We start from the raw sequence: 12,615 nt of genomic DNA, 5'->3' as shown, positions 1-12,615 counted from the left end.
GAATAGTGTTACACAGTGATAAAGGGGCAGCCAATGGTAAAACAGAATAGTGTTACACAGTGATAAAGGGGCAGCCAACGGTAAAACAGAATAGTGTTACACAGTAATAAAGGGGCAGCCACTGGTAAAACAGAATAGTGTTACACAGTGATAAAGGGGCAGCCACTGGTAAAACAGAATAGTGTTACACAGTGATAAAGGGGCAGCCAACGGTAAAACAGAATAGTGTTACACAGTGATAAAGGGGCAGCCAATGGTAAAACAGAATCATACTACATGTACATGTAATTAACAGCATTTATAAATATCCACAAGTACAGCATATGAGATATCTGTTTAATGTTCTGAGATGTTGATGTTCTATAGTTATATTTGTACATGTATAAACTGTTGTCCTCATGCAATATTCTCAGGGTGGATAGCATGTTTTACATTGTATTGAATATAAGTAAAGTTATACTTATTCATTATTTAGTAATTTTTACACATGTACATAGATTTATACAGGTAAAAATATCTTTGTTATCTATGTTATATGATTGTGATAATCTGTTGTGTTCACTGTAAAGGATTTTTACTGTGTAAACTTTAAGATTGACCGCTATGTGTATTTTAATTAAGGGACAGATCTAGTAAATTTTATTTTAGGATGCACTCACATCAGAGACATAAATAACGGAGATTCACAAGTGTTCTTAATCTCGCTTTATCTCTCGGGCCCTATTCTTAATTTTTTTTTCAAAAAAGACATCGCTTCAATCCTATAAATCTTTGATTTAAAAATAATCAAGTATAACAAAGACATGATTTCTAATTATAGGGCTCCACAAGGTTGCTCTATAGTAATCACTCTGCTTTGTATTTGTAGAGAATGTTTCCTTAGTTGTGAAAAGTAATTGTTGCAGATTGATTTCAAACTGATGATTCGCGAATAAAAGATAATGCAAATACATGTAATAGTTGATTTACAGTATTTAAAATCTAATCCTAATACATGTATCTACAATGTAATGTAAAATTCAATAGGAATATCAGTTTTTAACAGCATATGAAAACTTGAAGGCAAGAATAGAATTATTTAATTTGTTTGATTGTGAAAAAAAATGTTATCATAGGTTGTTTTTTTCTTTTATAATTCATTGGGGAAAAAAAACATCAAAAAACCTTTTTTCATGACTTTTTTTTTTTGATTTGATCATCTAATTGACTATTTTTGTTATCAGAATTTTTTATTGAAATTTTCAGTAGGAATCTGTTGGTACTACCCTTCAAATACTTACTATGATCTTACCCTTAAATTCAACTTCTGATTGACAATCTGTTGTTTGAGACACATTAGAAGATGGAATAGCTCAACATTTTGAATTGCTCAAAACATTTTTTTTGTATTAGCTAGGTTACATATAATTATTGTTATTCATGTCTTTATGACCACAGAATCAAAGATTGAGTATATTAAAGTTTGTTTGTTTATATGTTGTATATAATTTTGGCTCTTAAAATAGACAAGTAAGAGACTTGAAAGGTCAAGGTTAATTTTTACCTGATGAAGTTCAAGGTCCTGTTTCAGAGTTCAAAGGCCAATGTGAATGCCAAATGTTGAAGCATTGATTTTGTTGCACCAACTTAACACCACAAATTTCTTTTATCAACATGCATCTGCAATGAACATATTTTAAAACCTTACTTATTTTTAGGATTCAAAATTTTTGTGAATCATATTGCCAGTATTTTAATATAAATATACATCTACAATGAATTATGATACAACTTTTGATGGAAAGAAATGGCTTTTTAAGCTTAGAAAATTCATAATTATACAAGGCATTGGTTTATTTTATTTTATTATTTTTTTTTTTTTTTTTGGCTAGTATCTTAAGTGAAATTAGATACATATCTGTAGCTGACAGGTTTGGAAGAAAATAAGTGATGAAGTTATTTGAGTTACAGATGTGCAGCTACATTTAAATTGAAGCAGTGGTTTGATGCAATGTACATATAATAGTTTTTCTCTTATGCATTCCTGATTTCTTCTTTCTCTCCATATTTGGATGTTCAAGTGTTGAATGTGTCATCAAGTTTGTGAGAGATATTTAATTAGTGAATTTATATTAAATTGATGGCTATCTTTTTTGTACATCTGTGTCAACTTAGATTTCCTTAACTTTGTTTTAAATTAATTTGTTATTTCTGAATATTTTATACTTAACATTTTTTATTCACCAAATGGGATAGAGCTGGCAAATGCACCTGAAATATTTTCTAATTTGAAAGCAAATACAAAGACAATTTCTTCTCTGTTTCATAATCATTGTTCACATTATGATTTTTCAGTAAATTAAAGTCATTGCCAATTGTTCAGTTTGTGAAATACATCTTACTTTTAAGGTCATTTCAGAATTATTTAGTTCTTCAATTAAATATAGTATTTATCTGTTTATATACCAGTAGCACTGGCATAATTATTGTGAAAATTTTAAGCCAAAAAGCAGTATTAATTGCACCTTAACATATTCCTTGTCATTTCCAAGCATTTTAAATTAAACATTGTCAGAGTGTATTACTGTTAATATGAGTGTTTAAAAAAAGAGAGAAAAATAAATTATTGTATTTTAACTTTTGAATTGACTCCTGATTTTGATATCTAGTCTGTGTGAGTACAGTGAGACTTGTCTAATCTGGATGTTGTTTATTATGAAATCTTGCCTAATACGATGTTAACTTTATTTCCTTTCAGCAAATTCAATTGTTTAAAATGTTTCCTAATCTGGCCAATCTCTATGGAACAGTGCTGTGCGGATTCTAGACAAGTTTAAATGTATCTACATGTGTAAAGGTGATTGCAAAGCAATATACTGGCCGGTAGTAGATACATATATGTACAATTTAAAATATTTTTTATGATAACTAGGTGTTTTCAAAATTAAAACAGTTGCCTCCCCTTCCTCAATTGTAACCAGGCTGATGTCCTCTTGACACTATTGACTTGACCTTGAATCTCAAGGAAGTGACCTTCATATCACGAGCAAAAGAATATATTAAAGTAAAATAATTTTAATGCATTTCAATATATTTTAATTTCTTAGTTGAAATCTATTGCAAATCTAAAATATTCGCCACCACCCTTTCCTCCTATGAACACACTCTGAAGTTTGTCACTGTGCAAGAATATGAAATGGGAACTAATTCTTACACTTTACATCACTGTTTGTGTCATTATACATGTACAACTTGAGAGCAGCAATGTACTAAATTTATGATGAACGTGATGACCAACTTTTCTATCGTCCTCTTCTTATTTATAAAGCAGTATACCATTACCACCTGTCGCCCGTGTGGCGCAGTGGTTAGAGCGTTTGCTCTAGAGTCGCGGAGTAAGGAGTTGATCCTTACGTCGCGGGTTCGAATCCCACTGTGGGACGTGGAGACCGGTCCTTCGGATGAGACTGTATAAACCGAGGTCCCGTGTCGCAGTATGTGCTGCCACGAAAAAGATCCCTCACTGCTCAATGGCCCTGAGGGCCGAGCATAGGTCAAAATTTGCAGATCTCCACCGGCAAGTGGTGGCGTCTCCATATGAATGAAAAATTCTCGAGAGAGACGTTAAACAACAACAAACAAACAAAACAAAACCATTACCACCTGGATATGGAGTTTATGTCTTCCAGTAGACTCGAAAGGCAAAGGCATGCCCTACGTATGAGCAATATCTAAAGCAAGACAGACTACTAACAAATAAGTTAATGATAAAAGGGTATCAACTTACTTACGTTAAGTCAACATTTTGGAAATTATATCATCGATACAATGACCTTGTTTGCAAATGCTAAAAAACGGTAATGTTGACATGTAAAAGAAGGATCAGTGCACTTAAGCTATGAGAGTTGGATCCCGGTGCTTTGCCAATAATAAATTTCCGAAATTTATAAACTTTTTGAATCAGAATTATTAAACAACATCTTAAGAGCAGGGTTTGATATATTATATCACATGAAAATATTAAATAATGCCGAGCGACACTGGTTTTTGCGACAGGGGTCTAACAGTTTTGTCACATTTCTATTGTTATTCATATGCATACCAGTTTTCAACGACATTGTTTACATCGAGCCGCAACTTGTCCATTCTTCTCATTTGCACAGAGTGTGTATTTTGATTTAAACTTATACAATTCCAAAGGGCAATGTTGGACAATTTGCGGTTCATGTGTATTTTTTAAAAAAAATTCTCCAAACTTCGGTCGGGTTAGCTACTAAATTAACAGGTCACCGAGTGTAAACCTATTTTGACCTGTTTGATATTACATGTATAATCACTTTACTCACGTGACATTCCACTGTTCGATATGCTTTCATTGTGTCTATCAATGGACTTTAGGGCTGTACACACGGATATGTACAAAATCTGACTATGTATAGACTTTCAATAAGGTGAATCCTAAGATTTTTCGAATATTATAAAACTGTATTAAGAATAGGGCAATGCTCTATTTCTTAATACAAGTCTTAACTTACCTTTCATTTTTAAACCAATCAAAAGTACTCACATTGTGGTCATCCTATTTTTATCATAACAAAAAAAGCACGTGGTAAATAATGGTCGACTTTAGCAGTAAAAATATCGAAAAACTCGTTGTTTTATGGGAAGAAGATCAAAAGGAGTAACTATACATGTAATTGTAAAAGTTGCTCAAATGCAGCGTTATCTATTCTAAAGAAGTTTTTATAACTACTGGGGTCTTCTCTTTGCACCTCATCTAGCGATGCATTGCGTGCACCTAGTACATATACGAGTGTTCCGCCGCTGTTTCCATTACGATGGGTTTTTTTTCAGTTTTAATGCAATGCATAATACGATAACGGATACTGCTAACAGAACCTCGTTTTCCATTATTGAGAGAGAGAGAGAGAGAGAAATATTGCGAGGGAAACACGTAGAAATCCCTAAAGTCTATTAAAACAATCTTATAAAACGCATAGGCACTCCCCAGCTTAATTGTTATAGTATAGTAGATATATATTTTTTTAACAATTAAGCCGGGGAGTGCCTATGTTATGTTTATAGTATAGTAGATATATATTTTTTTAACAATTAAGCTGGGGAGTGCCTATGATAAAACGTATAAACATGTGTACAGGAAAGTATTACAATACAAATATAATACTTGTAAATATACAGTAACTACAAATCTCACCGTTTATACCGGCCTGAACAACTTCAAAATAATGAAGAATTTTGCGAAAATTTTATTTGGGTCCTAAAGTTTACCTTGTCTTCTTTCACTAAGTTAAGTTTTTCGTTTGGTATTTGAAGGAAATTCTGGTATTGCCAGTGCAAATCAAGTGCACGATTAGTATGTAGCTGTGTTAGCTCATGTCGCCTCTGTATTATGGTCTGCAAGCATCTACAGACACATCCCTAAACACTAGTATCATACCTGACAATATTTGGATTGCCGAAATGAAAGAGATATTGAAGACATAAGCGAGTGATTATCGATATAGTAACGTTGTAGAATTTTCGTTGACCATGTTTTTTAATCTGAAATATACTTGTTCCGTCAATAAAATTTTAATTTAAATTACAGATAGTTTGTATTTCTTTGAGTTTTCATGTTAACCTAGCGACTCAAATTTTAAGTTAAAATTTTATATTTCATTTCCGAATGTTATTTATCTATACAGGCATATAATAAAATATGTATCACCGTGAGTACTACATACATGTATAATTTGTTTCACTACACGTTTGTATTACTCTACGTACTATATGTACAGTGAATTACGATTAAATGTACGTAGTGTGACATCGAAGTCATGTAAATGTGAATCTTTCTTAAAACATACATTCATTCTTTGAATTGAAAAGCATTCAGCATATAAAACGAAAAATGATAAAGTTAAAGAAAAAAGAGGGGGCATTTTTTATCATATACGAAAACTTAAGATTGATCTACTTCAGTGCTAGGCATCAAACATATGGTTACGAATCATGAAAATGATCAATATGTATGGCCATGAATCATTTATTATTTGTGTGAATCAAGAAACTACACAATCTTTCACTCCTCCGTTTAAATTCATACTATAGAATCAATCTGGAAATAATGTGCAAATGTTTACATTCCACTTCCATGTGATTTAAATATCTCCGCCCATTTGCGGGTACCCTAAATTCGAAAGTGGTCCAGTTCAAATTTCCGGAATTTAAGGCTTATACATGTTCTTTTTAATGACGTTGTGTGGAATTATAGCAATATGTTTAACAAAAAATTCGAAGTATAAATATCAAAAGCATATGTATGCACAATAATCATAGATTAATTTAGCAATATAGTCTAATTTAAGGCTTAAAATGGGTGACCGAAAAGGCTCCAAATGACACTCTAAAGTGCACTCATTCTTTAGCCATTGTTTTTATACTCAAATGTATACGGATTTCTCACAATATGTATACGGATTTCTCACAATCATGAAAAAACACGGCAAGATGACCTGTTGACAGGGGATATTTGTTCCTCCATGACACCTGACCCAAATTTCAAAGTTTTGGTTTAAATATTGGACAGTCAGGAACATATGACCTAAAGAATTTCTACATACTTCATGCAGTAAAGAATATGTGTAGTAATGTACCGAAGTTTATCAAAAACATTAAACTTGGTTTACTGTGAGTTAAGTTTTATTCACGGAAACTCAAGATGAGGAAAAAAAAACGTTAATAATGACAGGTTCCAAGTAATTTTCAAAACCTATGTAGCGTGCATGCACAAAAATTATAACACAGGAAGAAATATATTTACGATTAATTGATGTTTATTTTTCCTTATAAAAGGTGTTGAAAGCCTCGGTATCTTTCCTTATAAAAAGTGTTGAAAGCCTCGATATTTATAATATCATATTTACATTTTTCCTCCAACAAGCAAATTCACAGATCTAGAATTGTGGTCCCCCGCTTTCGATGTCTTAGTGGTTGTGATGCAATTATTTATGGCATATTGTAACTGTCTTGTTCGTGTGCCCTGTCTTGTCTGTCCATCATCCAAAAAAATTGAAATGATAAAAGTTACAGCTAAGATTTAAGTGTTTTTTTTTTCAAAATGCATCAAACTTCAAGATCAAGGTCATGAGGTCAAATAATATAATACAATCTGAAAGTTCTTTTCACAAGTAATTCTCAAGCGAAAAAAAGAATGAAAGCCATGTCTCTTTTAGAGCAAGTTAGAGTTACGACCAAAGTAAAAGCTTTGAATAAGTAGGTCAAACTTTTAGGTCAAGGTCATGAAGTAATTTAAAAAAATGTCCCCCCCCCCCTGAAAGGTGTTGTCAAAGGCAATCTACATGTAAGCTGTATTCTCTCATTCAAAAATTATGACCAATGTTAAAAATTTTGAAAAGTATTGTAGGTTGACTTCAAGGTCAAGGTCACGAAGTCAAAAACCAGAGTACACTTAGAAAGGCCTTGTAACAGGTAATGCACTTGTCAACTATGAACGTCCTATCTTCTCTATATCAAAAGTTACTTACATGTACTTACTTACTTATCCACTCCGTGCCCCGGAGGACGCATGAGGCCGTGATTCAAAAGTTAGCACCAATTAATGATAATATTTTGAAAAGTCGGTCAAACTTAATTTAAGGTCATGGAGCCAAAAATCATAGTAATCTTGGAAAGGTCTTGTCACAGCTTATATATATGTCAAATATGAACACCCCATCTTTTCTCATTCAAAAGTTATCACTCATGTTTTTTAAAGTCAAACTTCAAGGTCATAGGGTCAAAAATCAATGTATGTTTGGAAAGATTTTGTCACAGGTAATGTACATGTGAAATATGATTAAAGCCCTAACTTTTTCCAGTAAAAAGTTACGACCAAGGTTAAAATTTTGATGACAGACTACAGACGTATGAGATTTGAAGTCCCCTCGCTTTCGCGAGAGCGGGGGGATAATAAAAACCATTAGATGATTTTGAATGATATCTACGCATAACATACAATACCCAATCATCAAAGTCTCTTTTTTGCATGTATGGATACAAGAACAATCTTTTTTATAAACCGTTGATGACTCATGTTGTATCTAATTGTTAATAAAGTAAATGCTATCAGATTTCTTTTAAAAACGAAAAAAAATGGATATTTAAAATCATTTGGCATTATGCTCAACGAATTTAAATATATGAAGGCATTAAATTATCATTTTTAAATCATCTTTCATTAAATACTAATAATTTCAATGTTTGACATGGAGGTCAAATGTAAAGCAATCCTACACAAACGTAGAACGCCGTACAAGTGCAAGGTCATACCGCGCAAAAACCAAAATTTACGCTGATATTGAACAGTAACAGGTGCTCCCCCACCTATACCAATACGGATTGTATTATTGAAAAGGCATAATATAAATGTAAATATAAGTGCTGAATTATGGATTTTGACATCCACCTCGTCATACGGGTGTGCAGACAAATAAATAAAGGAAGGGGGACTTTACCAAACATTTTCGGATTTTCATTTTTTTTAAAGCAAAAATCCCCCCACCCCACCCCGGTATACCAATCTAAAATTAACAATCAGTTTCTTCCATTTTTGATAGATTATTGCAATCATCGCTGGAAAAAAAAAAAACAAAACCAAAAAACAAGAGCTGGTTATATTTAAGAATGTGAACGCGGGTTACAGAGTATGTAATTTTAGCATTATCCCCCCCCCCCCAATGACCCCCGTTTAAAAGAAACAAAGATACTTTATTGTTTATAGTAATAACAGCACGGCTTAAATTTCTCGTATAAAATGGCGAAAGTACTTAAAATCTTAATATTGTACATCGATCCTGAGTTACAGTCACTGTATAATGAAAGAGGCCAATTGACCTAAACAGCTGCTAAATGACACTTCATAAAAATTCATGAAATCTTCCTACAGATGGCTTAAAAAAGGATCTAATTAAATAGTTTAATTTTTTTTTTTTATTTCTTGTTTTCAGATAATATCGGATTTTTCTTTATATGTTTATTTATTTTAAATTTAACTTTCCAAAAGGAGAATTTCGATTTAAATAAACCCTTTTCTTCTTTTTAATTATAAACCTTGTACATTTTAGATTGTTTATTTTTATATTTTATTCTTTATATTTATACATTCTTTATTTGTTGTAAGAACAAAATACTGTTCTGTTGCTGAAATTGTTTAGATAAAAATATCTTTCAAACTTTATTACCATGATTACGGATTAAACAGTTAAACCCATTTTCAAATCAATGTAAGAAAAAAAAATTCGCAACATTACATTTTGGTCTTATTCGTAAGTTTTTTTTGTTTGTTTGTTTGTTTTTGTTTTTGTAAAACAGACCCCTTGTGAATTTACATGTATATTTAACCAGAGCTTCATTCCGATCGGGTTCAGAGCACAAATTGTCTGAACCTTGAACTTTGTAGAACGTAAACATTCCCACTTCCGCCAGAAGAGAGAATGTGCATATGTGCAAAGTTGGCGCAGAAAATATATCCATGTGTGTTATTTAATGTTTACAGAACGACATCTGTGGAATTTCGTATCGGTGAAACAGGATGCTGGAGGATTAAGGATTAAATTCCATTTCTAGGTAATGTTGCGATATTTTGCGGCACTTTAGCGGCGGTTTGCAGGGGGCGGCGAATGATCAGCTGTTGCAGACTGTAGATAACAGATATCAGCGTGTTGCACAATACATCGTTTGTCTGTTTATTCTGCGTATATATTTTCTTCTTCTTCTATAATCCATATAAGCAGTATCCTGCGTATAAGCTTTTTCATTATGAGTCCATTTTAAATGCAGAAATTTTCGATTTATGTGATCAATGATATGCATGTGTCACTGTGTATTGATACTTGAACAATGTACTATAGTTTAAATCTTAAGAGCAACTGATGGTGAAAAATCTTGACACATTTCAGATGCTTTCCAAGAACTTCAAGTTATTTATAACTGGTAATATTTAATATCTTAATAAAATGGAGATGATCTATGATAAATGCAAATGTGACATTTGACTAACTCCTGATACACTGTAATTATAGCTGATCACCGGCCGCTTGTTGCAATCAACTGCATTTTTTTTTTTTTTTTGCTGATTTTCAGAAGTATGGGTGTGAAAAAGATGGGAGGCTGTAATTTTAGTATTGGCCAACAATCTCACATGATTTTCATTATCATGATTATATCTGTAGCTAAAGCCATCTATGTATATTTATGTACAAGGTATACATAAAATTTGTCAATTAATATTTCATGAATATTCATGGTCTGTATTCAACGTAAAAGAGAAATATACATAAATGCATGTCTTTGATCACGGAATGGCCCATTTTTAACAATCAGATAATGGAAGTATAAGATATATAGTTACACTCTTCTTTTAACTTCCACACATCCTCTGAGAGCCATATATGCATGTTGTGCAGACTGCACAGAAAAACCAATTAATAATGGGCATTCCCAATAGTAAACTCCATTTAGCAGTTGTCCTGGTAAAATAAATTACTTGTATCACATTTTTTTTGAAATTGGAAAATACTAGGAAGTAGAAACATGAATAGATAATTGTCAATCAAGAAGTATGTGATATAATTTGAACAAATTAAAAATAAAAATTAAGAAACAAAATAGTTTTAAAACAAATTATTGTTTTCATTCAGGGAGTAATGTTTTACAAAAATGCATTTGAAAACAATTACGTGTATTTATAATTACATGTACTACTTAAAACAGTGTGTATATCCTCTTGATTGAAGTAAAAGTGATTTGTGCAAGTGCTATCTTGGTATATGCATCGCTAAGACGTCACATGGGACGCTTCAAGCACTGTACTTGCTATGGAAAAAATGATGGACACATTTTGATTGTGTTTAATAATCATGTTAATATTTACATTGATGAAGCATGGAAATGTATTATTTCAAAAACACCTTTCAATTATTTGGTATGTATGTATCTTTATTTTTAGTAAAAAAAAGTCTTCATAAGATTTTGCTATTGATATTCAAATATGATTTAATTTATGAGGAAGTTTATAACATAAAAAGTTATTTTAAGAAATCCTGCTTCCATTGATATAATTCTGTTATTTAGATCATATCAGTCTATAAAGTCTCTTTAATTTGTCAATGAATTCTCTTTGTTTGTTTTACATAAAAAAAAGAATTGATTTTGAAAACAAAAACAAGAAAATAAAATTCTGCACTGATGTTCATGCAGATGTAAATATTTTTTGAATACTTTCTATTTCCATTACTGGAACTCTTCAAATTAGAGGCGCGTTTGGTCGTCTGACTGGGACAACAGTGACGTAGCGGAGAATACAAAACATGCCGATCTCAATCCAATTTTGAATGTTTAATGAATTTGTCATTCCAGTTAGAATAGAAGAACTAATAGGCATATGTGAGATTGTGAAAGCCCAGAATTTATCATCCATTGATAAACATTATGAGGCATATTTCCGAGGCATATACATTGTATTTAGAGACGAACCGTCAACACTAAGTCTTGTCAACAACTTCTTGTGGTGAAAAAATTGACGTTGTTGTTTCTACTTCTTATGCATGTTAAGTCCACAACAATACAGTGTCTCATTTGCATGTTTGTTACGCGTTATTTCATCAATATTCAACATACTGTTTACATGTTGTTACGATTGTCCCTGAAATCCCGCGAGATTTTTACATTTTCCGACTTTTTCACAAAAGAGCACACTAAGAACTATAACTCTTCTATGGGGGAAATAGAACGTATTAGAATATGATTACATTTATAGAAAAAATATTTTTTTAAAAAAGGAGAAATGTCATGCATTTTTTCCTCTGTTGATTATAAAGTATCTGTATATTTTGGTAAAAATATGGCATAGGTATGTTACATGCACATGACATCATAGGTATGCCATAGGTATGTGACATACCTATAGTGTGTTATGGGTATATCATAGCTAATTGTTATAGATGTGAAAAGAGTGATAGGTATGTTACAAGTATGTTATAGGAGTAGTACCATATGTCATATGTATGTCATATATATATGTCATAGGTATATTACAAGCATATTATAAAAGAATGTCATTGGTGTGTTATATATATACATGTCAAAAGACAGTAAGTCAACTGTATTTCATAAGTATGATACAGTTATGTCATTAGGTAAGTCACAGGTGTATCAGAAGGAATGACACATGTATGTCATATTTATGACACAGGAATATATCACAGTTATTATATCAATATGTCATAGGAATGTTAAAGGTAAGTTACAGGTGTATCACCATGATCACAGGAATGACACATGTATGTCATAGTCATCACATGTTCATATGACACAGATATATCAAGGTACCATATTATTCAGATAAGACACAGGTATGCTAAGCATTCAAATTATTTTGTTACCTGTTATGATGTGTCATGTTCGATAATCTAAATAATACTAAATAATTAACGTATATACTCACCTATAAGTCGTTTTTTTGGGAGTAAAACTTTGGTCCAAAACTCTTTATCTGACTTATATGCGAGTTATAAAAAGATTGGTATTTTAGCGGGTCAAAACTTCTAATTTTAGCTTTAAAAATACAACCGACTT

At 31.8% G+C, this 12,615-nt stretch overlaps 1 protein-coding gene across 2 annotated transcripts in view; it reads left to right on the top strand.

Annotated features, from left to right (window-relative positions):
- The first annotated feature begins 9,467 nt into the window (after nt 1-9,467).
- LOC133189157 (uncharacterized) overlaps nt 9,468-12,615 on the top strand; it is a 58,087-nt gene continuing 54,939 nt past the window's right edge. The window contains exon 1 of one of the 2 annotated variants that reach the window (XM_061324566.1): nt 9,468-9,606. The gene's annotated coding sequence lies outside the window, so the exon portion shown is untranslated. The remainder of the gene's footprint in view (nt 9,607-12,615) is intronic. The other variant, XM_061324564.1, reaches the window with a different exon arrangement.

The sequence above is a fragment of the Saccostrea echinata genome, unplaced genomic scaffold, assembly GCF_033153115.1.
Source record: "Saccostrea echinata isolate AGI-Se365-2 ecotype Australia unplaced genomic scaffold, CSIRO_AGI_Sech_v1 ptg000017l, whole genome shotgun sequence".
Lineage (NCBI taxonomy): Eukaryota > Metazoa > Mollusca > Bivalvia > Ostreida > Ostreidae > Saccostrea > Saccostrea echinata.
Note: the sequence above shows the minus strand (reverse complement) of the source record. Positions and strands in the feature narration are given on the sequence as shown.